The sequence below is a fragment of the Strongylocentrotus purpuratus genome, unplaced genomic scaffold (genome assembly GCF_000002235.5).
Source record: "Strongylocentrotus purpuratus isolate Spur 01 unplaced genomic scaffold, Spur_5.0 spur5_scaffold_13, whole genome shotgun sequence".
Classification (NCBI taxonomy): Eukaryota; Metazoa; Echinodermata; class Echinoidea; order Camarodonta; family Strongylocentrotidae; genus Strongylocentrotus; species Strongylocentrotus purpuratus.
The window spans coordinates 29,629,234-29,645,908 of NW_022145598.1; the positions used below are offsets into that span (position 1 = coordinate 29,629,234).

At 37.1% G+C, this 16,675-nt stretch overlaps 1 long non-coding RNA gene across 1 annotated transcript; it reads right to left on the reverse strand.

Annotated features, from left to right (window-relative positions):
- Positions 1-507: 507 nt before the first annotated feature.
- LOC115923101 lies at positions 508-12,129 on the reverse strand. Its single transcript, XR_004063784.1, has 3 exons — positions 11,625-12,129; positions 3,785-3,912; positions 508-1,804 (listed from the first exon to the last, which is right to left on the reverse strand). It is a non-coding gene; the product is annotated as an uncharacterized LOC115923101 (long non-coding RNA).
- Between the last annotated feature and the right edge of the window lie 4,546 nt (positions 12,130-16,675).

The following is a 16,675-nucleotide window of genomic DNA, read 5'->3' on the forward strand; positions in this document are numbered from 1 at the left end:
CATTACAGGATAAGAGAAATGTAATTGCTTTGGAAATACTTTCTTGGCATCTACTAAATGTCCCTTTACTTGCTGGTTATAGTGAACAATACAAACAATGGTAATTAATCAATCAGCAGTTTTTCTATCTTTAAGTCCTCCAAACTATATTAGCTATAGAAACTACATGTACAAGATTTGATATACCCGAACACATGTTCATTTAGATCATTTGCTGACATTTAACAAAAAAGATCCAATACTTATTTCATCTGGGGACAAAATAGTATCTCATTTGAAAACTTACATTTTAGTTGATACGTATAGAGAATATATGTAACAATCTTACCTCAATCTTACATTATTCTTTACACTACCGTTTTGGAAAATTATGACATATTTTTTTTTGTAATGAACAAAGTATTATGCTGAATCATAAATATGCAATTATTACAGCTTTGATACCAAGGAAGAATCATATGCAACAAACAAACATGTACATATTCACATCATTATGGATACTCATGATTTTTTTTTTTAAAGCTATCCTCACACTTTTTCCTTCTGAATATACAATGAGGTATAACATACCTTTTAGATTCAATGGCGATTTAATCAATTCATAGTGAGCATGCTGTAAATATATTCTTACTTGACCAACTATACCTGCATGTATCATAATGCAAATGCATTTTTCTGAAATATTGAAAATAAAAGAGCACTGTTTATGTACTGTTAAGCCAGGATGTGAAAATAATTGCACAGGAAATGACAAGAATGGTTGATGATACTTTTTTTTGTTTGGTAACATGCATTACAAAGACATTAATGTATGGAAATTCATAAGTATAACATCCGTGCATGTCAGTTGAAGGAGTGTTCTAAAATTCCCTTTTTAGGAAACTTCCAACTTTAATTTTAAGACTACAACAAATTTAAAGCGTTTTGCTGCTTTTTCTCATCAATTGATGTACCTAGTAACATGCTATTAAAGTAAATCAATGCGGTTGTAGTGAAGAGAAAAGAATTGCACTAACTCGTACATGGATCCTGACAAGATTCAGATAGTTAGACAGTGAAATCTTTATGACTTACATTTTGATTTTCAAATGACAGTGTTTCTCCCTTTTACATTTTAATGTTTGATGAAATTAATAACAAGCGTACTGAACTGAAATATTGCCAATAAAAAAGCATTGTTTATGTGCTACAGTATAAAGCAACATTCCTTTTGAAGGAAAGGATAAATGATCCAATATAATGTCTAACTATCTGATTCTTAGCTTCCTTCACCTTCACCTTCACCTATCCCACAGTCTGGCTGACCCTTGGGGCACCACTGAAGATTTATACTACCAGCTTCCTCCACTCCTCGTGGTTCTTGGCTTTACGAAGTATGATGTTTCAGTCAAGGTCACTCGTTAATGTTGTCTTCCCATCGTTTCCTCTGTCTGCCTTTTCGTCTCCCTCCTTGTACTGTTCCATGTAGAATAGTCTTGGCCAGTCCAAATGATCATGTGACATACCCATACCACTTTACTTTGCATCTTTTCACTGAAGTCAGGAGGTCTTCATACGGCCCTATGGTGTTTCCAATTCTGATTTTCACTACCTCGTTGGTTATGTGATCTCTATACCAGATACTGAGGAGTTTGCGGAAACATTTCATCTCCAGTGCCTGTATCCTTCTTTTAATGTCTGCTGTCATGGTCCATGTTTCACATGCATACAAAAATATGGACATATGGACAAGATCCTATAACCGATTTTGAATGGGTGGTATTCGTTTTCGACTGAAACACTGCACATGTGTGTTACTTCCAGCCTGCATAGAAAAAGAAGAAAATGATAGCGTGAATGGTAAAAATACAACAATCGCGTAAACAAATCAAAATTGATTCTATCAGGGTTTTACAAAAGGTCTCTAATAAAAAATTTAAAATCATATCAATTCTTTAACCTCCATGTAACAAATAAAGTGGGATAGACTTCTTTTTTAAATTCATGTATGCTCCAAAGCCTTTCTTTTAGGAATGAATGAATGCATCTAATTAAGAACACAAACTGATTATTATCGAACATGTCATTATCAAGTCCCTAGATATCATTCTTTTATACTGTACATTTATCTATAGAGAGAATGATTGGAAATTCAATTTTAAATATATATCTAAAGGCTATCCTCCTACATACGTGGAAAAGGTTCTCTCATACTGTAACCACTTTGACATATAATCTATTAAGAGGTAATGACCACATCATCTTGAAAAGCCTTGTGAGGCATTTTTTCTATCTACACATATAAGTTATAAAAAAAAACATGAATGGTGCCACTTGTTGATTTCCCCTTTCTGTAAAGGAGGTTTAATTGAAAATTGTATAGTTTAATAGAACCATGATCATAGATTTGCAGGATATCCTCCTGAATATGATAAAGTTTATGGGTGAGTGTATATTACATGTAGGTACATAATAATTACAGTACTGTTTCATCAGGGTTAGCATTAAAACAGTTATAAATCAAATCATGAAAACATGAAAATATGAACTTGCAAAGATGCATTACAATTAATCTATAACTATTTAATTATATTGCGAAAGTGTATTGGAAAAAGAGGGAATGTTCACTACACACACTGATGAAACTTGGTTATCAAAGGGGAAGTCTACCTTGATATAATGATGGTTTTGAGAAAAGCAGAAAAACTACAGACAAAAAACTCAATGACCAAAACAACACGTCTGCAACTACCTAAAGAGAAAGGAAAAAAAATCAACTACAGGCAATTTCGGAAAGAGTTCCATATATATAACCCCACTAAAATCGATGCACAGCTGTATAGCCTACCCTCACTCTCATCCTAATCCTAACCCAGCATACCCATATTTTTTCCTTCAATTTTAGTGGTGGTTACGTGTACATATGGAACTCTTGTCGTAATTTTGATGGCCTTGCAGGGTTCATCTTCTGAAACTTGCAAACATTACAAAGATGTATTTACAAAGATGTATTATAGAATCAGAACATAATTGCCGGAGTTGATTTGAAAGTTGTTGGAATGGTGTTAAATGCAAATTAGCATCTTGTGAATGGTGTAGACTTTATTTATTGACATTCCTCTTGCAATTTCTTTTTAAGGCTACAAACATTACTGTTATGATAATTGTAGATCTATCACATAAAAGATGACAAGTGACGTTTGAAATTAGATTTGGCTTCCTACATAATTAATCATAAAATGTCTCAAATTTATTTGCTTTGTGTTTCTGCTACGTGTATACATGGTGATGGTCTTTCTCTTGCTCCCTTATTACTCTGCAAGGAAAGACCCAGTATTTAACAGCTCATTGCAAAAACTATATTGTGTCTTGAGTGAAGCCCAAACTGGTTCCTGCTGCTTAGCCTTGGCTGCATTCTCCTTATAGTCTTCTAGCTCAGATCCTCTCTTCCACACTTCATTTCATTATCGCAATTTGTTCTTATATCTTATGGGTTACCGGTACATATCCCTAATCTATGTGAATCATGCATTATGTTGCTGACTGAAGAAAGCAATTTCTAAATTTGCAACTTAAAAGATCTAAGCATACGTCAAAGGGCTGGCTCAAAGAATACATAGAAGCCAGAAAAACAGGAAGGGGGTGGGGGGGGGGGGATTGGACTCAAATTCATAAGATTTCACAAGAGGACTTTATGAAAGCAGGTCATTTTATACAATAAATAAATATAGTTGTACTTTGAATCATCTTCACATGAAAAGGACTTACAGGTAAGTAAATGTTTTTAAGATATTGTTACATGTACCTGCTACTGCTACCTGGAGCTAACCCTCGTCGCTGAGAAATAGCCTTGAAGTATACTGTTTGGTTGAACGGAAATTCCATTTCAGCTGTATACTACCGCAAATGTCTGACAGTTTGCTCCAAAGAAGACTGTAGTTTGGGTAAGAGCAATAGTTACAATTAAGTATAAGTATACACATGTAAAGTTGCATTTATACAGAACTATTACAGTGACATAATAACAATATTGCAACTTCCTGCGATCAAAAAGGGGAAGAGAGAGGTAGCTAGAGTGATTGAAAGTTAAAAAAAAAGGGGAAAAAAGAGGGGAAAAGAGGGATAAAAAGGTAGAAAGAGAGAGAGAGAGAGAGAGGATATAATTGAATCAGGAGCTGCCAAGACATATACATTTCTACTCATATGAATCTGCATAATAATATACAATACAAAAACTACATGTAGGTATTGTTAATACATGTTCATGCAGATCTGCTGAAATGGATGATATAAAATCAATGTTTGGTAGTTGTTGCTTAACTTGAAATAAATATTTGAAGAGCTGCATGAATAAGTATATTATTTTCTTTCAAATCAATGATGGTATTGTTTCCAAGAAATAAGAGTGACTTAAATTGAAAGTTTGTTTTAAAATGTAGAAGCCACAGTATTCTTGTGCACTGATGCATGCAACATGCTATCTTTAACATTTGAAATGTGATACGTCTAGCAAAAACAATCCTAACTTAAGTTTGTGGGGTAGTATTGTTCCTTGTACACAAATGGTATTTAGATAATACTAACACAGCACTGCCAACAAAATGAATGGATGAGTACCGTTTAAAACTTTAAAATGTATCCAATAAAAATATTGTTGCATATTCTTTTTAGACAGTAGACACCCTGTAGAAAAACAAAAATCCTAAGATTTTACTGCAAGCTATAATTATTATTTCATTTGGCATTGCAACAATGGAAACAATAAATTACTGCTAAAATGTATGGACAGTCAGATTTTATGCAAATTTAGTCTCAAAGTTACTATTCAGTGCGTATAATAAAAAAAAATGTACCAGTTCCAACTTTGGTAACTTAATTATAAAGTTGATGTGCACTGTAAAACTTACAGGTTGCAATCCACAGCAGTCATTAATTTTGCACAGGGGGGGGGGGGAACAAATTTCCACACCCAACCCTCTTTTAAAGACTAAAACCATAGACCGCTAAAACCAAGGAACGGCTCTACGTAATATGTACACTGTATACAATATATACCAAACTGAATGGAAATCATACCAGAGTTGAAGAATAAATGAAAAATAGATGTGCATAAGAATAACTTTGACATAGACACACACAAACAAAAATCCAATAAATTTTAAAAGGAAGACTGGCCAACTTTTAATGCTACATGTAGTATATACATGTAGGAGATTGCATATACTGTAGGGATAAGGGGTAATCTTTTGGAAATTGGATCAAAATAGAAAAAAAAAATCATTTAAAGGAGAAAACATTATGCAATTAATATCTTTGTACAGGAAATAAATAAAATATATCAATAAAAAACTACAAACAAACAAAAATAAAGGATAATCAGCTGATTATTGTTGGAGAAAAACATTATCTTTTTAATATGCAAATTATACTTTAGTTTCATTTATTTCTATACAAATTCAGACAAATTGCAAAATATTATGGTAATGAAAGATAACTGACCATGGTTAGTTAAATCTTAGGTAATCAATAGTATTCAATGGTTTTGGATCCTCAGAGAAACATGTATTTTAACTCAAATTATATTAATTAATTTAGCTTTACCTAATCTATAGAACATAATGGAAATTGAATAGAAAAGCTGTATTTTCCACTCAATAATATGACTCTTCTGAAAATATGTGCACATGTACATGTAATGTACATGTAGGGTCTTACTATATTAAAGATTTGTAATAAATAGTTTTTAAAATGGCATAAGAATACGAAGAGGGAGAAAGTGCAACATGGATGCTTCACATTATACACTGTCGCTCATATAGTTGGAATATTTTTGTTTTACCCCACTTTATGGAATTATTTTTAAAATAATTTAAAAATAATAGATCTAGATAATAGTATCCATTCTCCGATTTTATTGAATAATAATTTGACAATGTGTGTTTTGCGTGACTGCTAAAGCATGTGTATGCTACTATGCTTATCAAATAGGGGACCTACGCCCTTAAGTCATAAATGACAGTAACGAGGATTAATGCCCCACAAAAGGGCACTAATATAGCACATCGACACGGTTTTGATCCTGGGGCCTCACAGTTACGAGGCCATTGCTTTGTCACTGAACCATGACTGTACGAAGCGGGGGCTAGGATAGGGGGCAGTTTCCATAAACAAAATAAAAAACAGAAAATGAAATTTATTGCATTTTACCCCGGTCCCCAACATAAACAAATCCTCTGAATGGCCATGCATTATGGCTCAAAAGCTGTTCAGTTTTCTATTAGAGGGATATCAGATGGATATTTAAAAAGGGGTGATGATGTTAATGCAGAGGTGATAGAGAAGGGCAGATTAGAAAATAATTCTGAATTCTGAACCTTACAATTTTCCTTCTACATACCAAAGTAATTTACATTTCATTTATTTACTGACAAATAATTGCAGTCACTTTTGCAATCAATAATAGTCACTCTTTCCAGTTTATTATTCTCATACATGTATGATCTCCTTTTCTCTCTCTTAAAATATCTCTCTCTCTCTCTTTCTCTTTCTCTCTTTGCAGCTGCAAGTTCCAGGTACTGTTTTGTTTTAAGTTTGTGCAATGTTAAGCACCTAACAGGAATAAAGGTACATGGGTGTCATTGGAAATAGGGTATTAAGGAGGGTACTTTTGACAGACTTTGTTTCAAATTGGCATCCCAAATATCTAGCTACAGATACGGGGTAATAAAGTGGACATGTACATGTATGTAAAAGTAGCTGCAAAATCTAGAGTCTGCTTATCGTGCATTTTATAGAATGAAACGGGATAGTAACTTTGGAGCAAAATACTATAGAACATAAATCGGTTATACAAATATTAACACTTGGGATGAAGAACAGGAAATCTGAAAATTAATGAATCGTCATTGATGAGAAAAATAAAAAATCACATCATTTTATTCATTAGGTCATTTCATTGTGATGACGAGTAGGTGATTAGAATTTCAAAATGTACCCAGGAGAAATCTGCCCAGATAGAAAGCTTGTGACATATATTTACATTCAATATCATGCAGCACTTTACAGTTTTCTATTCTTCTGTTTTATTATTTGTTTAAATTTCTCCTTTTATTGAGATAACCCTATGTTAGTCTTTTTTTCCTTCTGTTTTCCTCTTTCTCTCATTTTCTATGTTATTCCTTTTTTATTGTCTACATCTTTTTTCTTCTTTTTTTCTGTCCTCGCTTCATGTTCTCTTATTTTATCCTTCTTTTATCTTTACTTTAATATCTTCTATTCATATACTGTTTTTTATATTCTTCTTTCACTTTCCCCTATTTCTGTCTACATAGGATATGACTTTTCACTCAGTTTTTGTCTTCTTTCATTGGTTCTTCTCTCTTTCCCTGTGTGTGCCTTTATTTTTCTCATTTGTATCTAAACAGTTATCTTTTTTCTTCTTCCTTCACTCATTTTCTCTTTCACACCTTTTTCGCATGTATTCTTTATCTTAAATGTTATCATCCTCCATGTTTACAATCAACTATGTTTATCTTTATTTTCTCATTCATATCACCTCATGACTGCGAATGGTGGTCATGTTTTACATAAAAATGTAAGAAAACAAAAATGACATAAACTCACTAATGCACAGAGAAGTTGCCCACTAATACCTTCCATTTTTTTTTTATAAAGAAGAAGCATCCAAAGAACAGGAAATCATTAATAATTGGGGATGTGTCAATTTTGGTGGTGGCCTACCTCTTTGTTGAAGCGTACTTAAAAACACCAGAAAAATCTCACAAATTAAAAAACATAAATCCTTTTCACGATTTAGAATCTTATTTCCATACAATTCCATAACTTGGATCTCTGTCACCTTGATCAAGTGAAATTTTGAGGCTTTTTTTTTTGGGGGGGGGGGGGCTGGTGATTTATTTCCCTTGTCAAAACTCACACACAAGTTTGAGAATACTCACAGCAGTTGTACTCCACCATAGCTTTACAAAATGTACCTGTTGAAGAGGCTTCAATATGTCTTGTGTTCTAGTATTAATAGCAGGGATTGACCATTCATAGATATATAAATGTACATGAGGAAAAAATTATTCAAAATTTCCCTTCAACTCTGAAACACAAAATATGTACGTGTAGCATAAATTACAATACATGTATGGGTTGAAGAGTCCCTGAATTGAGTTTTTTTTTAAATACAATGTAAGAGAAACAGAATGGCAAAAGTTTGAAATAAATCAGACCAATACTAAGAGTTATGAATGTTTGAAGTATGAGATCACTAAATAAATGTGAATCTCAAATTGGCAATTTGGTACATTCATGTAGACATTGATAACTCTTCTGTTTGTTGTCTACTTCACCTCTGAAACATACATGTAGCATAAATTACATTACATGTGTGAGTTGAAGAGTCCCTGAATTGGGTTTAAAAAAAATACACTGTAAGAAAAAGAGAATGGCAAAAGTTTGAAATACATGATGTAGACATGTATGGATAACTCTCCTGTTTGTTGTATACAAAACATAATCTTAAGTGCCTTCTTCCTTGTGGAAATTATCAGTTTATTTACAGGTCCTCTTAAGATATAAAGAACCTTCTGAGTCATACATGTACATGTTTTTTTTCTTTTTCATTTACATTTTAGTCATTCTGTGTGTTGGAACAAATGGAAAAGTTGTCCGCCACTACATCCTATAGACGTTACTGATTCAGCCAATTTGAAGAGCCCATACCTACATGTTTTAATGATTACAAATTTACAACTTCAAAAATGTGTACATGTAACTTTGTCACTTTTAGTCTGATTTAAATTTAAATCAAATTGTCCCCATTGTGCTTCTTATATTTGTTCAGCCTTCCACTGGTAGTTTGCTAATACTAGAGAATAAGGTGGATTTCCCTTTAACATATATATTAGGTATATTAAATCTTCTGTGAGAAGAGAGATTATGGTGTCTGTTTTTCACTATTGCAGCAGTGCAGTGGCAGATCCAGATTGGGGGGGGGGGGGGGGGCGCGGGACCCCCTCACTTGGCCCCATAAACAGGTAAATTTAACCTTTTTTTAGATTTAAAAAAGACGCCCCCCTGGAGAAAGGGGGGAGCAAAGGGGGGCCGGGGGTGGTGGGTGTTAACTCGGTGCTCAACATTTTTTCACGAATTGGGCCCCCTTTCAGCCGGCCCCCTCCCTTTCTGCAGACTGGATCCGTCCCTGCAGCAGTGAATTCCACTACAGTCACATAAAGGTCCCAATAGTGTCAACAATTAATTTGGATAAACTTGCATAAATTTGCATAAACTTCCATAAATGTGAGTGCAACCAAGATGATCAATTACAGAACAGGGACAACCAACAGCTTGTTCGCTAGACTGGTTAGAATAGCCTTAGGGCTAGGTGATAACATGAAATATGATATGGATGTCACTAAGCCTTAATTAGCACCCATATCGAGAGTGACACACCAAATTGCTATCCCTCCAGTATCAAATATTTACATTTTTTGTTAAATGTTTGTATTATTTTAAAGTGATTTGTATGAGAAGAAAGAAGAGTTTATATTACTAGTCCTACAGTATAGTAATACTAATCATACTAGTATTAACAGCTACCACCAGTAGGTAAGGTTATTTTAGTGTGGGTACTTCTAGTGGTTATTATGAACAAATTTGAATTTTTGTTTTATATCAATTATCAGTCTTGATAGGGGTACGGGTATCAATTAAGTGGCTCGGTAACATTGCCTCAGATTCTGAAGAAAAAAACTCCTGGATTTAGCTCATGCTGCAATCATGATTACAAACATTTAGGTCAGTCAGGAATCCCATGACTTTACAAGCCGATTGCCTAGCTGTCTGATTATCAAGATATTTATGATTGGAAATCAAAATTTTATTTTTTGTTTACCTAACAGTTTTTTATTACATTCATGTACACTACAGTCTTTGGGAAAATGAGTATGGTAAAAATGGTAACTCAAACTAACAGATTTTTACTTCTTTGAGGCATTTCTATCATGATCATTTTGAAGCGCAATTTTGTTTAGGGCTTCAATATTACACCATATCACAGGCACTGATAACACGTAGGGCCATACAGCTCAGACTGAATATTATTAAATGATGGGTATAGGCCAAGTGATATCAATGTTATTAGATCTACAACCTGCGTCTAGCAGCTACCATGAGCTGAGGATGCATGATGACACCGACAGTAGCCTATACGTGTGAAAAGTTGATGCACATGGGTCATATGGCAAGATTATTAAGAAATCTGATTTGAACGTCATATGCTACCTTACGTAAAGTCCACGCCTAAAATGCAATCATTAGAGTCACAGTTTTTGATATTTTATATCGTATTCCACCCAGGCCTGCAGGGCAAAACCACTCCAGCAAGGCTAGAGTCAATTAATGCTTAGGCGTATTGTCCTCTAGCGCTGTTACATGTACGTGCTGAGAGGCAGCAATAGCACACGATGAACACATTGCACACAATTGCACACTAATGCACACAATGCATACAAAGTGGTTGATTAGCAAGTTTGACAATAGACTCACGATTTGAATTTTTGAATTTCTCTTTCTAGTCTAGATCTATATGACTATAGACTAGATTCTAGATCTCTAAGTATAACTATAACATAGACCTAAGTTGAAAAAATTGTATGCTATTTAGGTGTCATCAACTCCCGGCCCCCCCCCCCCCCCCCCCCCCCCCACTCCGAGAACGGATGGACCCCATGCGTGTTACCAAAATGTACTTTTCGTAACAAAAGAAAAAGGTCGACCCGTATTGACTTTACACACCGGACTTTTGCTGAAAAAGGCTTGTATAACAAAAGAAAAAGGTCGACCCGTATTGACTTTACCCCGGCCCCCCCACGCAGGGGTCGGAATGACCGCATGCGTGTTACCAAAATGTCCGGTAAAGGGGTACTTTTCGTGCGACAAAGTCCGGCCCGAGAATTGTAAAAAAAGGGGTGTATTTGACTTTTCACCCTGAGATTTCTTTAAAAAGGGGTGTTTTTTTTTCTTTTTTTCTCTCATCTCTTTTGACTCCTGAGAAATTATTCTGAATTTAGGGGGGTGCATTGAGCATTTTTCCTGATTTAGGGGGGTCTCCATAGCAGGAAAAGCCTGTGAAAAGCCCGCGAAAGGGGGGTTCGAAAATGTTGGCAGTCCTCAGATAGGGGGTGCTTTCAAAAAGAGGGAACGAGCATATGCGTACCCTAAATAACACTGAGTGGGGGGGGGGGGGCAGGGACTTTACACACCGGACTTTTGCTGCAAAGGGGGGGGGAACACGCATATGCATACCCTAAATAACACTGAGTGGGGGGGGGGGCGGGCATCAACTATCACTAAAGTACCGATTTTTAGTGAAATCAGTTGAGTTTTGTACAGTGTAGTTTAAAATGCTGAAAATCAATATGAACATTTTTGAATACACAGCTGCACAGCCAGGATAGTAATGCAGCTATGTGTGGGCAAAACCAGGGACATGGCTCGTGATGTCCACCAGTCTAGGTATCCTGCCGGGCGGGAGCGGCGGGCCCGGCGCACCTGGTAGGGCTATTATTTCCATTTGAATGTGCAAGTTAGATTTATTTAAAAAAAAGAATAAAATACGGTGTTACTGTAGAACCTACCTTAATCAGACGGATGGGCACATAATAGAGACCTATCTTGATGTCAGGATACTAATGTGGTCTAGTTGTTTCAGTCGGGCAACCGTGTTCGTGAAAGAGAAGAAAGACAGCTGCACGATGCGATGGAGAGTTAGCTCGAGAGCGGGCTGCCGTCGCGTCCGGGGCATGCATCGCAGGCGGTCAGATCCGAGCTTCCAGCGTGGCCGTGGATGCGCCAGATTCAGAGCGAGTGCTAGTTTCTCGAAACTGCCATAAGTCTAAGCTCGTGGAGATTTGGTAGAAACACGTGTTAGATCTCTATCACACGTTTCAATACGATGTCTAAAAAGTTAGACTTAATGACGGTTTCGTGAAACCTCCCCAGGTGTTCGGTGTCGGGGATCTGGGCAGCGTTTCATGAAACCGTCATAAGTACAAGTCCAACGACATCCCATTGAAATGTGTGTATTAAGTTTAACACACGTTTCAATGGGATGTCGGTGAACTTGTAGTTATGACGGTCTCATGAAACGCTGCCCAGATCCAGTGGATGCCTGGTACTGGGAGGCGCACGCCCCCCCCCCTTTTTTTTTCTCCCGAAAAAAATGTGTTCGCATACATATTCTGTTTAAGCATTTGGATAGGCCTCAGAATCTGCCAAAAGGCTAAGATTATCCGGGGACCGCATCCAGTTGAAGGCTTCATTCTCGCAATTTCGTTTATTTCAAGCTTCCTCCCCCCCCCCCTCCCCTGTAAAGTCTTTGATCTGCCCCTGGATGTATGGCCGGGTAACCTGGCGCTACAGTCGTTTGTAGAAAAAAATGTTGCTGGGCGCTGTCGCCTGGTTAATGACTCTAACCACAAAAAGTAGGTCTTAAAATAGCGTTAATGACTACTGGACGCAAATCAAACACATGTTGGATGTGATACAAAAACGGGTCAATACATATTGCATCATTTTTCCAAAACTGGTCAATGACTTTAATGTCGCAGCTCGTATCGGGTGGACCCTCCCTTCATTGAGTGACTTTTGTTTGGTCAAATGCGAGGATTACCAAAGAGGAGGTAATAATAGCATTCCTGACATTGCAACAATGACCGCGTTATTTTGATGCATTGTCCCTAAACCTACCGAAGAGGCTCTTTGTCCTTGTCTGGGAGGACAAGCACTTTAGACTGGGGCTGTAGTCTGATTTCAAGAAAGGAAACCAATTTCGGGACAGTTCAAAATAATGCTTGGAAATGGAAATTCAAATGATACCGTTTTAAAAACCAGAAAGATATGGTTTGAGGACAAGAAGCAGGATGTAATTCATTGCTCGGCAATCTTGACTGTATTTAAAACAGAGCATCCAATATACCTGATATTTAATAGTACTGTACAATGTCAATTAAATAAAATAACTAAATAAACAAACAAATAATGGACCTCTTTAGCCAAGACTGTGGATTTTTATTGTTGAGCACTAAATGATTCTGCTCGGTCATACAGGCTAGGTGGGGGAATGCTTTCAATAGACTTAAATTTGAAAGGCCCTTTGTATCACTTCGTGCAAAATGACATAGGGCACTTCTAATAAATTTATACGAGAAGTAAAACCCTGTTCATCATTGTTTTCGTGTTGCAAAGTTGTTTACAGACTGAAAAAGGGATAGTACGGGACTGTAGAGAGTGAATAAAACTAGGAAATTATAATTGCAAATGTAAAACAACGTTGTAAACCTAGCAATAAGAGGCTCTTGAATGCAGTTTTTAAATGGACATGGCTTTGGGGCTACCCGCTACCGCCGCCAGGCTACGCTGTCGATTGCCAGCTAGCTGTCGATTGCCAGCTAGCTGTCGATTGCCAGCTAGCTGTCGATTGCCAGCTAGCTGTCGATTGCCAGCTAGCTGTCGATTGCCAGCTAGCTGTCGATTGCCAGCTAGCTGTCGATTGCCAGCTAGCTGTCGATTGCCAGCTAGCTGTCGATTGCCAGCTAGCTGTCGATTGCCAGCTAGCTGTCGATTGCCAGCTAGCTGTCGAGATGGGACCCCCCTGGCGATTAATGTGGGGGGGGGGGGTGATTTTTCAAATTTTCAACGGCCAAACAAAAAAATAGTGCTCTCTACCCCCCCCCCCCCCCTTCCCCCTTCCCCCTCTACCACTGAGTGAAATATCGGCCGGCACGATTCTTTTTTATTTCAGCACATTAAATTTCAAATTGATTTCAAGTTTGGGCCCCCCTAAGAAATCCTGAATCCGCGCCGATACCCACCCCCCCCCCCAAATAAAAATCCCAAGGCTCCCCTGTAGTTTTTTTCTACATTGCTCCCCCCCCCCCCCCCCGCAAAAGGTCCCTATTTTCTCATTGTTTTACATCAACAACAACAACAACAATAATATTTATTATAAAACTCCAAAATTGGTTTGTTTTTATAAATAATAATATCTGCCCGGCAAAATATTTGAAGTAAGTATGTAGATTAAGATCATCAGACTTTATTACACTGATGAGGTGTATTGGGTTCTCTTCACTTGTCTCTTTCTGGCTCTCTTTCTCTTTCTCTCTCTCTCTCTCTCTCTCTCATTGGGACTGAAAAAGTATTGAATGTAATAATGTTTGATAAATAGATAAAACAGGATTCCTGTCCTTCTTGTACTTCGTAAATATAATACTTTACCTTGCTTACAAGTTAATTGCAAGCTCATTGTATAGATCAATTAAGAGAATAGCAATAAATATGGACTTTGAGTGAGATCAAAATGGGTTTGACATCAGTTTTTCTTTTTCAAAGATTAAAAAAAAAAGCAACAGCTGGGTGTCGAACCCGATACCTTCCAGTTACCAGGCGATTGCCTACCCACTAGACTAAAGTGTCACATTGCTAATCTCCATGTTTTTTTTTTCATACTTATACTTATTGTTGTAGATGTAGCAAAAGAAAAAAACGCAACAGCTGGGGGTCGAACCCGATACCTTCCAGTTACCAGGCGATTGCCTACCCACTAGACTAAAGTGTCACATTGCTAATCTCCATGTTTTTTTTTCATACTTATACTTATTGTTGTAGATGTAGCAAAAGAAAAAAAACGCAACAGCTGGGGGTCGAACCCGATACCTTCCAGTTATCAGACGATTGCCTACCCACTAGACTAAAGTGTCACATTGCTAATCTTCATGTATTCTTCATACTTACACTAATTGTTGTAGATGTAGCAAAAGATGTTTTCTGACTAATTCAGAGAGTCGCTTGTTAAAGAAAGAGTATTACATGCTATTTTTTCTTTGTTGAGGGGGGGGGGTGTCCCCTTTAAAAAAGAGATGACAAGTCAATATTATGGAGTGAAGAAAAAAAAATAACATGGGTTTATATAAAGGAGAAACTGAGACTCGAACCGAGTACATTGCATTGTGAAGTGATCACTTTTATCCACAAGACCATTTTGCCTCACCGTGATAACTGGTTCGCTTTTTGTTGTTAACACTTTCTGCATGCTAATGACTTTACAAAATGTGCCGATTTACTGATTTGACGCTTTCGGGATGCATTATTATCATCATTTTTGTAGTCCGATGTTGTCAAGATTGCCCGTATTTTTTTTCTTTCAGTTACTGATATTACTGATATAATAGTGAGGTTTTATGTTTATTTCATTTAATTTGCAAACTGCTGACTTAAACTTAAAGTGATATGACAAGAGGCCACTGCCCTCACATAGTATAATGAATAGAACACGGGTCTATTCAATTCAGTATATGCTACGAATTCTATAACAGGGCACCAATGAATAGGGAAGCTTGGCTATTCGATTCTGTTTTCAATAGCTTGCACCTGCAATTTTTGAATAGTTACGTAACAAACTACTCAGCTCTTTCTGACATGGCATCAATAATATTAGTGAATTGAAAACAAACCTGACCCTCCCTTCATTGAGTGACTTTTGTTTGGTCAAATGCGAGGATTACCAAAGAGGAGGTAATAATAGCATTCCTGACATTGCAACAATGACCGCGTTATTTTGATGCATTGTCCCTAAACCTACCGAAGAGGCTCTTTGTCCTTGTCTGGGAGGACAAGCACTTTAGACTGGGGCTGTAGTCTGATTTCAAGAAAGGAAACCAATTTCGGGACAGTTCAAAATAATGCTTGGAAATGGAAATTCAAATGATACCGTTTTAAAAACCAGAAAGATATGGTTTGAGGACAAGAAGCAGGATGTAATTCATTGCTCGGCAATCTTGACTGTATTTAAAACAGAGCATCCAATATACCTGATATTTAATAGTACTGTACAATGTCAATTAAATAAAATAACTAAATAAACAAACAAATAATGGACCTCTTTAGCCAAGACTGTGGATTTTTATTGTTGAGCACTAAATGATTCTGCTCGGTCATACAGGCTAGGTGGGGGAATGCTTTCAATAGACTTAAATTTGAAAGGCCCTTTGTATCACTTCGTGCAAAATGACATAGGGCACTTCTAATAAATTTATACGAGAAGTAAAACCCTGTTCATCATTGTTTTCGTGTTGCAAAGTTGTTTACAGACTGAAAAAGGGATAGTACGGGACTGTAGAGAGTGAATAAAACTAGGAAATTATAATTGCAAATGTAAAACAACGTTGTAAACCTAGCAATAAGAGGCTCTTGAATGCAGTTTTTAAATGGACATGGCTTTGGGGCTACCCGCTACCGCCGCCAGGCTACGCTGTCGATTGCCAGCTAGCTGTCGATTGCCAGCTAGCTGTCGATTGCCAGCTAGCTGTCGATTGCCAGCTAGCTGTCGATTGCCAGCTAGCTGTCGATTGCCAGCTAGCTGTCGATTGCCAGCTAGCTGTCGATTGCCAGCTAGCTGTCGATTGCCAGCTAGCTGTCGATTGCCAGCTAGCTGTCGATTGCCAGCTAGCTGTCGATTGCCAGCTAGCTGTCGATTGCCAGCTAGCTGTCGATTGCCAGCTAGCTGTCGATTGCCAGCTAGCTGTCGATTGCCAGCTAGCTGTCGAGATGGGACCCCCCTGGCGATTAATGTGGGGGGGGGGGTGATTTTTCAAATTTTCAACGGCCAAACAAAAAAATAGTGCTCTCT